The sequence below is a fragment of the Cyanistes caeruleus genome, chromosome 5, assembly GCF_971803275.1.
Source record: "Cyanistes caeruleus chromosome 5, bCyaCae1.hap1.1, whole genome shotgun sequence".
Lineage (NCBI taxonomy): Eukaryota > Metazoa > Chordata > Aves > Passeriformes > Paridae > Cyanistes > Cyanistes caeruleus.
In genome coordinates this window covers 38,120,476-38,134,692 of record NC_141705.1, presented here as the reverse complement: position 1 = coordinate 38,134,692, position 14,217 = coordinate 38,120,476, and the positions used below count along the sequence as shown (strand labels likewise).

The window sequence follows — 14,217 nt, the reverse complement described above, 5'->3', positions numbered from 1 at the left end:
TTCAGAATTGTCCAGTCAAGAAGCATTTTTGCTATTAACAAAAAAAATTTCTTCTCAATTACAAAATATGATCTATTTTGCAAATTTTTGGTAACAAGTATTTTAATATTAAAACTTACTAATTTAGAATAATAACTGTTCAGGTTTCTTCCCCTCTGAGTAGCTGATGCATTCTACAGGGAGGTAGCAATAAGGATGGTATAGCCAGTAATATACTTGTAAGTTACAATACTGGTGTGAATAGTATGGTTGTTGCACAAGGAAAAGGATGGAAAGAGAAAAAAAGAGGGAGTATGCATTTAAATATGTATTTTGCATACTCACCTGTGTGTTATGTGAAAGAGCATTGCGATTATGTAACATATGCATGAAGATATATATTGGAAGAAAAGTTTGTATGTATAGGTTACTGATGGAATAGAAGTGACATGCTGAGAAATTATTAGGAAATGCAAGGAAATTTATGTCCTGAACTGTGTCACAAAAGTGCTCTACTCACTTCCTGCAAATGAAGAATATGTTCACTTAGGGCAATTAAGTATGGAGTTAATTTTTTACAACTATTTTAACTGTATGGGCTGTGTTATTATATTTGAACAAACTTATTTTGAAGGGAATCCCAAGGGAACATCTAGGTATCCCACTGCCTGCAGGCAAAGCCAGATATACCTTGTCACTGCTGGCAGATGTCGACCCAAATCTACTTCTAGAATCACCATCGGTGGAGTCTGTCGGTGATAGAAACTCCACACTGATCCGTGTCAGTGGGTTCTAGTTTTACTAGACTAATTTTAGAAGAGGTTTCCAATACCTGAAACAAGGTGGTCTTGCTGCAATTTAAGCTTTTAACTTACAGTGAATACTGTTCACCAAAAGCATGAAGAACAAATGACTCTTTTCCTCTGATCAGCAGCAGTCTTTCCCATACTGGAAACTATTCACTCTGTAACCACTCTGTATTTCATCCTGGTGATACGTTTATGACCATATTTTTACCCTGTTCTTTTAATCTTATATATGATTTTGGTTTCTCTGATCACTTTATTATCCACTGAATGGGGCTAGGAGGTTTTTCCATTGTCAATGTCTAGAACACCATGGAGTAGAGCAGAGGATTTACTTCATAAACATAAATTATTTTGACTTGATAGGATTTGCATCTTTTTCAGTATCTTCCACACATTTAGACATAGTGTGCTGAATTACCTGTCCCTGCATTTTCTAGAAACTGAGGGTAGAATGACAAGAACTTAATTTTCTGACCCTTTTTCACCCACTTTTTGAAGGTCCCTTTTTTAAATAAGCCCTTTAATTTCCTTTGTTTTTTTTAAAGTCACCTGGTAACTGCTTGTCCTCTACAGTTTCTCAAAAGCAATGACTAAGAATTCTGAGACCCTTTCAAACAATTCTGTGAACATTCAGAGAGAATTCATGAGATGATTATAACAATATCATTTTTACAAAAATTATAAAATAGATTAATTACAGACAAAATCTTATCTAAGCCCTTTTTTTTCTTGTAAATTTTGTGATGGTTGAGTTAACCGACTATATGCCATTAATGATTGGTGCATAGGTTTTAAATTACTTTTTCTTACCTTTCTCTCCTTACTGCATTCTTCCTACACAATGGGACTCATCCCTTCCTTTCATCTTCTTTATAATAATACTAAGTTTGCAATTATTTTTTATTAACCTTGATGTCTTTTGCTAGCTGCATCTCAACTTCTCCTTGACTTTTGCTACTTGTGTCTTGGACTGCTTTGAAGTATTCATCTTTCATTCTTCTTTGACTTTGATCTTCTACTTCAGGCCACTGCAGACTTCAAGATTTAATCTATTTGTCTTCTATGGCTTTCCCTATTCTTCTGCTATTACTGCAATTTAATCCTCAATATTTTTTTCTGTAGGGTAAATGCTCCAAGGTGCTCATATTTCTCATTCTTCATGAATTTTATTAGACTGCTAAACACCTGTGGATCTCTGCTAACATAAGTATTGTAAAAGGCACAAACCACAAAGATCCAGAGAGCATGGCAGCTGAGATGGTCAGCATTAAGGACACATCCATCTGTTTATACAGACAGCTTACGTACACTTCAGAATAAGGCATTGTTATGTGGACCTGTCCAAGACCAGAGGCAGAAGACCATCTCAAGACAGGTAGGTCTAAGCAAAGTCCTCACAAGCTTACAATTGAAACAGAAAACATCTTAGTGGTGTGACATCTCTGCCTGACACTGCATCTAATCTTTCTGACATTCTGTATTGTCACTAAAGGACATGAAATGATTCACATGACCACTCTCACTGTCAGAACAAAAACCCGTCACTTTATTTTCTGACTCCGGTATTTATAGATTCTCAACAATGACCAGGGATTGGATAATTAAGTTACCACCTTCCCAATCACACTGGTCATGCAAAACGTCCATCAAAAGACATTTCTTAGAAGGAATGTGATAAACAACTTATGTTTACAGGATTTTCATGGGAAAGTAACTAAAACTATGAAAACATTATCAGAAAATTATCAAAAAATTTTCAGGGTGACACTGTATAGCCCCAACAATCACAGCAGATGCAACAGGAATTCACAAAAATGGATCCTGGAACTCAGGCCTTCAAAAATACAAGAATTTCTTCTTCATTCAAATTTGTTAAACGCAGAAAGATCTGGATTTTTATATAATACAAAGTGAAGAACTTCCCCAACAAAACTCATGAACTGAGATTTGATCAAGCCTATTCAAGAAAAATACCTTGTCTAGAGATAAAATCTGAATTTTTCACTTTGACTGCAGAATATTTTGTCATTGTCAAAATTAAGTTTATGTCTCTAGAAAAGCATGCAATGAATTTTTGTATTTGCTGTTGTTCAAAAATTCAAAACTCTTTTCTTGTCCAATGAACAGTTTAAAAACTGTATGTTAAAATTTACAACACAATAATAAGCAGTGCCTTGATGCCAAGGACAATCTTCTATCTCTACATATCAATTCTTTTAGATGCAGGAACTCTTCTCATCTGACTGTTCTCAGTGGATCATAAAAAATCTGAAATTTTTCCTGTCCTGGAGTTTTACGTGGTACACATCACAGCTTCCAGAAAAAGGCAAATGTCTCCTTGTGTCCTAGTCCCAGACACACCCTTTCAAATCAAATGCTATATGCAGTAGAATTTCTGTGAACAAAACAGTCATAAAATCATAGGATTGATGAAACTTCTAAACCAATGCCTGTTAAGTCCTTCCTGTGTTATTCACAGTCTCCTTTAGAAGATGTTTTCCTACTTTAAGCATCTCTAGTTTACTTATTCCTTATACAGAAGTACTCAGCTCTAAGAGCTGTGTCTGATTTTCAGATCTGGCTTTATTTAAGCACCAAAATATGTTTGGCATTGAATTGACATTTGTGTGTTGGATAGTGATGTGTTTTAACCACCTCACACCATCAAATCTCAATAGGAGCAATTCAGAAGTTGGGTAGGACATAGGTACCCTTTGTGAGCTTGGACTTCTCTAAATTTCTTTCTCACCATTTTCTATAAATAAATATTCTAGAAGTTTATGGAGTAGGTTCGCAGTTTTCTAGTTCATATCCCCTATAGTTTACATTTTCCAAAGTATGTGACTGAAGAAGGTCTTCCACATGTTTTTGTTCTCAGGCAAAAATTAGAAATTAGGATAAGCAAAGAGGATGTGATACTGCTCCTATTTTTACCCACTGAAATTTTCCTGTTTGCTCAAATATGTTGGTCAGAAATATAGATGTACAATTTGACTTATGCTCAACAAAAGGTACAGTGGGTGATAGTATGATATGAAAGGTATATTTGGTTTGGGTGACCTTATTTCACTATGGATTTTCAGGCCTGAAGTGAGTTATAAGAATAATTTTACAAATTACCTAGGGAGGTAATTCTAGTGCAGACAAAACTAGAAGATAAAGTATGTAATGAAACTTTAAGCTTATAATTCTTTTGAATAAGAATGAAAATAACATGGAAAAAAAAATGCATGTTATATAGCAGAAGAGTTTGGTTGTTTTTTTTTTATTTTCTGTCTGAAACACATGCTCCTGTTTTTCTTCACTATGTAGATCACCAGAAGCTTTTAAGAAATGTCTCTGCAACACAGTTTGAAAAAAACATTAATTATTCTAATCACTGCGGTTGATTAAACAGGTAGGGGACCCTTTTTGATTCTTCATTTACCACTTTCTCCTCCTTCCTGAGAGTTCTGCACAGCTGGAGATTTTCAGCCCCATTGTAGCCTCCTCATCTTAGTAAAGTTCTTTTGGCATGCTAATTAATCTCCTTCCCAATATTTACTCTCCCTGACCACAAGCTATTGTCTGCTCTTACATCTTATTTTGAAGAGACAGGGTTCTTGAAATTCTTGAATGCTTCTCTTAACAATAGCTCTAGCCTATACATAATGTAGCAAGCAAGAACATTATTTAATGACAATTTTCTAACCTTGAGACTGTTTTCATGGGGTTTTTTTAACACATCACAAAACTGCTCTTCTTTGGAGTTTTTCTGTGCAAAATTTGGGTATTTTTTTTTTTTTTCTGTTTTGCCAGAACACTAATCAAAACAGTAAGGTTTACTCAAATACTTAAACCAACTTAATCCAATTTATCCAATACAAAAACATTCTGCTTTATATTATATCCTCTTTCAGACTTTTTTGAATCCTATTTATTAAGAAACTAATATTTTCTTGTTTTATGCATGATGTCCAAAGCAATTGGATACAATATAACATATCTTGTTATTATATACTGGACATACATTGGACATATATTGGTTATATATTGATTATTACATATTGAATATCCTATCAAGCTTTGTCTTCATAATAGACCACCTATCATGAGACATTTCTAATGTATTCATTGCAATTGGGACTGTTACAGAGGATTCAATAAAATCTAAATAATTCCAGTAATGTCTGAAAATGTTCACAATAAGGTGTCATTTATGAAGAAAGCTACCCTTTATCAAAATGTTTTACGTGAGAAATACAAGAAACAAGGCTCACGTTTTTAGACATCAAAGATGGGTAGCTACGAATTTAGCCTAATGTCATGTCTCTGAAAGATTTAAGTCTTTACTACTTAAAAGGGAACTGGTCTTCACAGAAATCTTCACAAAAGCAAAAGCTAAGCTGATCACAACAGAACCATCTCGCCTCTTTCTTCTGTCAGTAACTGAGCAAAGGCCTTTCCCCACAAGTATCCTGTATTTTATAGTGATGACAGGTTTATATGCAATACTTTATTGACTAACGGTAGGCTGATGTGTTAACCTATGAAACTAGCTAGAGACAGTTATATTACTTAGAGTTTGGTTGGACTCACCATGCCACCTCCACCTAAAACATCTCTACTTTGAAACCACAGAATCATTTAGAACAAAAGACATTTAAGATCATCAAGTCCAACCACTAACCAGTGCTGCCAAGCCCATCCCAAACCATGGCTGTAAGTGCCACATCTAAATGTCTTCAATACCTCCGGGGACGGAGACTCAACAACTTCCATGGGCAGCCTCTTCTAGTGCTTGGCAACCCTTTCCTAACATCCTAATAACACCTTGAAGCTGTTTCTTCTTGTCACTTGGGAGAAGTGAGCAACCCACACCCGGCTACACCCTCCTTTCAGATAGCTGTAGAGGAACATAAAGTGTCCCCAGAGCCTCCTCTTCTCCAGGCTCAATAACCCCAGCTGATCCTCATAAGATTTGTGCTCAAGACCCTTCACCAGCTTCACTGCCCTTCTCTGGACCTGCTCCAGCATCCCAATGTCCTTTCTGTGTGAGTTGCCCAGAACTGAACACAGGATTTGAGGTGTGGCATCACCACCAGTGCCATGAACAGGGGGACAATCACTGCCATGGTCCTGCTAATACAATCTGATGCCACTATTTCTGATACAAGCCAGGATGTCACTGGACTTCTTGGCCACCTGGGCACACTGCTGGTCAACCAGCACCCCAGATCCTTTTCCAACAGGCTGCTTTCCAGTTGCTCTTTCCCTAGCCTTCAGAGCTGCATGGGGTTGTGGCTGAAGTGCAGGACCCAGTACTTGGCCTTCTTAAGCAATTAAACAATTTGCCTCAGCTCATTGATGCAGCCAGTCTAGATCCCTCTGTAGAGCTTGCAACCCTCCAGCAGATTAATACTTCCACCCAATTTGATTTTAATCTGATGGACTGCACATATTCAAAAGAATTTTGCTATTAAAATCAAGCTTTGCTTAGTTAACATGATTTTGGAGCAGTGTAAAGCATTAAAGGAACCTGTATTACAACAGAAAAGGAATCTTAGTCAATTTTACAGTTCAACCACATCTATTTTTGGCTCTGTTTCTAGACCTGTTCATTCTAGACATTTCAGAATTACATGGGTTAACTGGCTTATTTTTCTTCTGCAGAACCGCATGTACAGTTGAAGCCAAGTCCATTCCTAATCAAATACGTAATTTGACAGGAGTACACATTTGTGCCCATTACGTTAATTTGTTTTGGGCCTGTAGGCGCTATCACACATGCTGTATGTCTTACCTTGTTACCAATTCAGTCAGAAGTGAGAGGAGGCTACGCAATTAAGTACAATTTCTTCACAAATAACCTCCATATAAAGTCTACGTCTCTGAAATTATGTTTCTTTTTTTCTTATGAATGTGCTGTAATTATTAAACCTTCTGTATAATTTAAAAGTAAGTTAAATTCATCATATATCTTGCAAAAAAATATAAAATAAAATTTTTAGGGTATAACTCAGAAGAGCCTCTGCACATTTCTACACAACTTTTAAACATGAAAATATCAAATTTACTGCAGGAAAAAACCTCACAGTGACACAATTCTTCATGGAAATTTCATTTATTAAAACCACCAATATCTTTCTCATATTTCTGTCTTTCAAAATCACTTCTTTCCATTTAATTTAATTTTCTGTGGTTTTCAGAATAGAGATACAAAGTTTTTCTTTTGCCTATTTCTTTTCATCTTTTTTCATCACTCCCTTGTTCTCTCACTTTCTTCAGTTAACTGCTTTGGCTGTATTTTATCTTAATAATCATATTTATTATTATTCTATTTCAGAAGTGGAAAACTGATGTGGAACAAGAACACCACAACAACAAACACTACTGCTCTAGAGTAGAGCTGGCCTTCCAGATTACCAGGACTGATGAAGCTATTGGGAGTAGATTGGTACTAATTTATAGATTATTGCCGCTTCCAGCCTGATCTCTGTGTATTGACCTGGACCTTTTGAATCAGCAGCAATGTTTCACGACTGGCAGCTTGTCTTAATCAAGACATCTAGGAACTAAATATTTTTCTATATGATCATTCTTGTAACTATTATGATTTTTTTTTGTCACCTTTAACACATTAAAAATCAGGGAAAAATTTCTAAAGCAAACAAACAAAAACAAAAACCCTATAGCCAAAAAATAAACCACAAACCACCAGAAAATAACCCAAGGAACATAAGAAAGGAACTCCAGTTCCACGGCGCTCCAATTAACAAGTAATCCAGGTAAACAATTAAAATGTGTTAGTGTAAAATAAATAATTTCTTGTAGGAGGATAATTCTGCTTATTCTGTGGGCATTTTCACACAGCGAAATTTAACAATTTATCCAACCAAACTGAAAGATTTCATTTTGTTGAAATTTAGGTGACCCACAAAAAAGCAGTTTCCATCATAATTAATTGGCTGGAATTTGTAGTTTCTGTATTTCAAAGAATACGTTTTTGAGTCCTAGACTCCGTGATAGAGTCTAGACATCAAAGTCTAGACATTTAGATATGTCTAAACCTCAAAGGAGACTGTCATGAGTTACAGATGATCTAGTTTTGTCACAGAGCCTGGTCAAAAACCTGGAAATTTCTAACCATCTGGCTTCTTAGGTAGACCATAGGAGAGAATAGGAACACAGAGTTTAGACAATAAAGAAGTAATTTCAAAATACCAGTAGATGCAATTTGACATTCAATTAAAATTAATTTTTCAATTCAAGGCAATTAAAGCACTGAAATTAGAAAGAAAAAATAATTTCTAAAGTTAGGATTCTACAGGTAGTTTTAGAACATTGATGTTTCATCTCAATTTGACATGGAAGAAAATGTGAAAGGAATGAAATATTGTACACATTGTGAGGAGTCTGGAAAGCCATTTATAAATCTATTTATAACTCACATGCCCCTTACTTAAAGATGATTTTCTATTAGTATTGTCTGTTTCAAAGGGCACAAGATACCATGGGGAGAATTACCATAATTCCAGTCTCAAATCTAAATCCCTCTGAGATGGCAGTTTTTCAGCATCCATAGCAAACATTTTCTCCCTAGCATAGACACATAGTATGCCAAATGGCTGTGCATACAGAGGAAAGCGGGGAGAAGATGTTGCTCGACCTCCTCCACTTAACTTGACAAGTATAGGGCTTTAAACGTCTGTAAATTACCCAGAATTTAATCCAGCTAGGTTTAAATAGATTTGTCACAGGTTTAAAATTTCTACAGTGTATTTTGTTATCCTATGGTGCCTTTCTGGACAGCAGTGAAGATGCTACTGTCAGTCTGATGGTAACACACTAGGCTATCCCCTAGATTCAGCAGTACCCTACCACTAGACCTCAGTTCCTCCAGAGACTCTTAGAAGCTCAACAGAAATGCAGAAATGTACTGACACAGATGATGGAACTTCCTTCTTTCTCCCACTTTGCATGTGGCTAGGCTGCATACTAGACCATAAGTTGACCTTCTATTAATAGCTCTTCAAATAAAAATTGTTGGGATATTTTGTTAGTTTAAAACATCATGTGTCCAAGAGTTTCCCAGTTTATTAAAGTAAAATAATGGTATGTTAATACACAGCATACTACTTTTCATTTTTAATTTTTTTATATATCTATGTCACCATAATAAATTATTGTGATTTACACTTTTATTTTATTAACATATATCAAACCCATTTTATCTATACCAGCTGAGGAGAGTACAACCTGATCTCTCACTGCTATTTGGTTTGGGATTTTTTTTTGTTTGCTTTGCTTTTTTATTTTTTATAGTTCTCCTCGCCTTCATATCATCAAGGTAAACACAAAGGATCCCAAATTTTCTTTCACCTTCAAACATTGCACAAGCAACATAATTTCCCTATATTACAGATAATAACCTAGAGTGCTCCCTCCTTGCTCCAGAATTCATTTGAAGGAAGCTGCCTGTCTTTCAGAGAAACCCCCAATATCCAGCATAGTCTCTCCAAATACCAAATATCACTCAAATTGTAAGAGAGAAAGAAGGTTGGTCCTTTCCAGATTTTTTTTACTTCTTTGTACAAGGGCAGTTCTGGATTGTATACAGAAATTTAATTTTCATGTATCACTCTGAATGATACGCTCAATAGAAAAAGGGAGAGTCAGGATCAAAGAAGCTGAAACTTGCCAGCATCTTTGAGAATCCAAACCCCAAACTGTTAACACCTTTGAAGGAAGGGTTGCATTGCATTCATTAAGGGATGCAAATCCAGACTAATTGTAGTAAATCAATGTCTGAGGTTTTCCAAAATCGTGCACAGCATCCAGCCTCATGTTTATCAGAACAATATCGAATAATTACCTAATTTTAATAGCAGGGTCTCTATCAGATTTAGAGTTACAGAACAGGAACAGTTTTAGCCACATGATGGAAGACTTTCTTTTAATCAAGGTGGAGGAATGTCCCCATTCTTCATCACTCTGTAAGTTTTTGTATTGGTGACCACACATCAGAGTCAATGCTGAGGCTACTCAATCCTTTCTCTTTGAGAGAGATTCACAATAAACAATTACATTTTTACCTAAAGTACCCTTGGAAGAGGGAGAGAATCATGCACCAAGAGAAGTTTAAAAGCCAGCAATGAGTGAATGACATAGACATTCTGGTTTTTGACATCAACTTGAAACTGTCCCAGTAGTCTAAAAATTAACTCCAAGATAGACCATAGATCTCAGACCAAACCAGAAGCTATAGGGATAGGTAGTATTTTGAGACATGGCACAGACATTTTTTGACAGTGTCATAAAATTTGCACCTAGGAAATAATTTTGATACCTGTTCTCAGAGATTGTTCTGAAAATGGTGCATAGAACTAGAACAACAAGCAATTTTTATCTCTCACATTAAATTAGGTTGCATTGATCAATATACACCAAGTCGTATAATGAATAGTGCAGAAGTCTGCACTAATTGCTAAAGACTTGAAATTGTGTTTGAACCTGATTATCCCTCATCCTAGGCCATGTATGCAGATAATATAAAAAATGAGAGTTATAAAGCATGCAGTGAATTATTTTCTCTTAATAATAAACGGGTTTTTTAAAATATAATTGTTCTTTCCATAACTTGTTCAAAGTGTTTTTACCAACCTGAAAAAGTGTGTGTACATCTTGACTAAAATGCCCATTGTTCTAATTCCTTATTAGATTTTTGGAGTGAGGTTTTTAAGAGGTTACAGCAAGTGAAACTGAAAGGTAAACAGTGAAATCTTTGGGGTTTTGATTTATAACAGATTCACGTCTTTTAGTGCTACTGCTCCATTTTTTATTTTTTTTTTTTACTTTTTGAATAGCAGGTATTTCCCTTTTCATTTCTCCATTTCTCTGATCCTGTTCAGATATACTCACTAGACAAGTGCTTTATGCAGCTGGGAATGAAGTTGTTTTGTCCTGTATACAATGCCAATGCACTCACAGGGAATGAAACACACATTTGGGTTAAAGGCCTGAAGAATAGTCGTGGTTAACAATATACATACTCTGAACATTTGGATAGCTTTTATCTTTTGTTCATTTAAGTCAAAGAGTAGTAAATTATAAATTTCTTCAAAAGTATATGGATAATAAATACGGAAGTATTAACTAATGTTAGGTTAATGGTTACAAACTGACAATGAAAATTAAGAACATGACAGACTTATGAGAGCATCTTTGAGCTTTAAGCAGGAATAAGATATTTAATAATAATCTTTATTAACTGAAATCAAGGAGAATACATTAAACATTCCAGTTCCTTAAGACACAGTCATTTCTAAATTAATTTTTAAATTGAATTAAGTCAAAGATTCAAGAATTCTAGGAACGTGATTGAAAGTTAGCTGCCAAAATATTCTTACCTTTTAAAATGTACTTCTAGAAACCTCTTTAAGTAGACCTATGCTAACATCTCACCGGGACAGCCCGGAATGTGTCATTTGTGTCTCTTTCTCGAAGTACTTGGGAGAGGATCGCCCCCCGGTGGCGGCGGGGAACCGCATTTATTCCATTGACCCTCAGTCGAGATGGAGATGAAAGCTGAGTAATTACAACTCTGCTACTTGCTCGCCGTCCCAGAAATAATTCTTTCCATCCCTCGTTTTAAAAACATAACATTTAATTTCCTTACTAATATTTTATTTAGAGAAATTTGATATTATTTGTGTTTCTGTGTGTATTTTTGTTTGTCTCTTATATCATAACTAGTTATACCTATAAAAATTCTTGATCCTGGAAGCCCTGCTTGCAGATACCAGAACTCATGCCTTTACAATGATCCTAAGGTTTTCTGGCACCCCGGTGTGACTGCAGACATGTTTCAGGACTGCTGCTCTTTGAAAAGCTAATGCAAGAGCATCAGTAAGAGCCATGTAGCAGATTCTTGTAGTGACCAGCATTTTAATGTCCATGGAAGTCCACTGTTCAGCTCTGTCTTTAGAATCAGCTGTGTTTCCTCTCAGCATGACATTTTCCTGCTACAGCAGTGCAGCAAGCAGGCAAGCAGTGCTATCACCCTGCAGTAACACGATGGCAGACCCAAGTCCCGTAGTCTTCCCTGCAAATCTCTGCTTCCTTGGAAGACAATAGAAGCTGGAAGTAAAGCACTGTGACAACAGCTTATCTTCTCAAGGTGCTTGAAAAGCATCTGCAATTGCTCCATGGATATCAAGGAAATATAATTTTTCAGAGTGTAAGCCTGTTAGAAGTTAATAGATCTATGTAGGTGTGAGTAGTAAACCAGATTATATGGCAAGAGGAAGGCTGCCTCTTGTTAATGAAGAAAATATACAGGTCATATAATCAGATATTATATTAATGTTGTTAGCAATTTAATGGAAAATGACTCAACATACTATTTCCTACAGATAATATTTTGCAGGAAAGATTTAAGGAAAGCAAATTCATTGTTAATAATAAATCCACTGTCATGAATACAAAAGGAAAATTTATGTGCAGGTCATAATTCTGACATAGCAAAGGAGGCAAGATCAAAAGAGATGGTTCCTGGAGAAAGTAGCCCAGTCCAGAGATGTAATGAGAAGTGCAACAGGATAGTTTGTCATTATCAGGCAGCAAAGACAGTTTCTGCAAAGACACCCACAAAACCTCCACATCTGTGGAAATCTTTGTACTTGAGCTGCCTAGGAAATACATTTCAAAGCAGCAAAGCCATCCACCCAAACTGAGACAACAGTTCACTAGATCACTAGCTCACTTAGAAAAGGGCTGAGTTCAAATATACTATAAGGTTAAGACAAAATCTCACACTCAATTTTTTTTTAAAATATGAAATAGATGAAAGACTACTTTTCATAAGCTTTGACTGTTATTGTTAATGTGTCTGGGCGATGTTATTGCTTGTGTCTAATGCTATACTGCATCCGAACTTTAATTTAAAATGGGCTTTTGCAAATCATTTACTATGTGTGCTTGAGCCAAGTACAGCAAACAATTACAATGATTACCTATTTTTTTACTCTTCCAGAGCTGCATCACAGTATAGAAGGGATGCCTGGCACTCTAAGGCATTCTCTTACATCACCCTCAGCCATGCACACTAAATGAAAGGCTTCTATAACTTCTGTCTAGCTGTTGAAAGACCAGCTTGCTGTCAGCTTTGTATTTATTCTTTCCACTTAACATTTTAATCTTTTTTGTTTTTAACAATGTCATACTCCCCATCTGTGGAACAGCAGACAAGGCCCATAAAGATAGTATTACTATCAGCCAGATCTCTCAGGGCTTCACTTGTACTCTCAAAAATACCTTGTACACACAAACAACATTAGGGATTGGCATGTTGACTGTATCCATAAACACAGTTCTGGTATCTTGGTATGTGTTAGCTCTTGTTTTTTAAAAGCATTGTTTATAATCATCTTTCTATAGGACTCAGTATCTCCATCTGCACAACTCATCCTGGTTGAAACCACTCAAGCACAGAGTTGCCTGTTTCCCTTACACCTTTTAGTGCTTCTGTCCATAAGAGTCTCAGATGAGGCAAGCTCCATACTTGAGAGATTGGCACATACACAGTTAATTACATTGTTAATACTTCCTAATACTGCCAAGCTGTTTTTCAAAATTTTAGAAGCACCAGTTCACAGGGTGCAGAACTAGTTGCCAAGTGTCTGATAGAACCTGAAACAGTTGCATGCTTTCATCACCTTCAAGTTTCTCATTCCCAAGCTAATACATAGTGGTTTAGTAACTGAAATGCTGTAGAAACCAGGCATCTTTTTTCTAAAATGGCGATGAGAACACTTTGAGCTGCACAGGATCTACCTTTGTGAGCACAGTGAGGGCAAAGGGCTGTCATAGGGGAGGGACCATGGGAGGAAAGGCCTTGATGATATGGGATAAGATTGTAACAGGAAAAGGAACTATGACTCCTTGGATTAGAACACCCTGAATTCTTCACATGAAGTGTTTCCACCCAACAGTGAACTAGGTGAAGGTATGTGAGGCACAGAAATTTCCTGACAGAATTTTTCTTGAGGAGAACATTCTTAACAAGGAGATAAATCTAATACAACATCTAGATCAGCACCTGCTGTTACCTGCTTACAGGCAAAATTTCCCAGTACAGATGTGACTGTAACTGCAGGAGACTTTTTAGAACCTTGGGGATCTTTCTGGATTCCTGTTTGTTTTCCCTGGCTGATGAGCATAGGTTTTGACAGAGGTAATAGCAAATTTATAGATACTATGTTCTGCTGTACTGTGCATGTACTTGTTTGGGTTTTTTTTTAAACTATGGACTTTTATCACAAAAAGCAGTTAGTATAGCAAATTTTGCATAAAAGTAAAATGGCAGTCTAAAGCTCTTTCTTTCCTTTCTCCTCGTATTAGCACTTTCACCTCCAGGCTGCCAAAGGAGTATGCAGCTTTTGAAAGTGTA

The 14,217-nt window shown here is 36.1% G+C and overlaps 1 protein-coding gene across 3 annotated transcripts in view; it reads right to left on the bottom strand.

The window, feature by feature from the left end:
- SPOCK3 (SPARC (osteonectin), cwcv and kazal like domains proteoglycan 3) overlaps nt 1-14,217 on the bottom strand; it is a 428,772-nt gene that overhangs the window by 166,459 nt on the left and 248,096 nt on the right. The window lies entirely within an intron of this gene.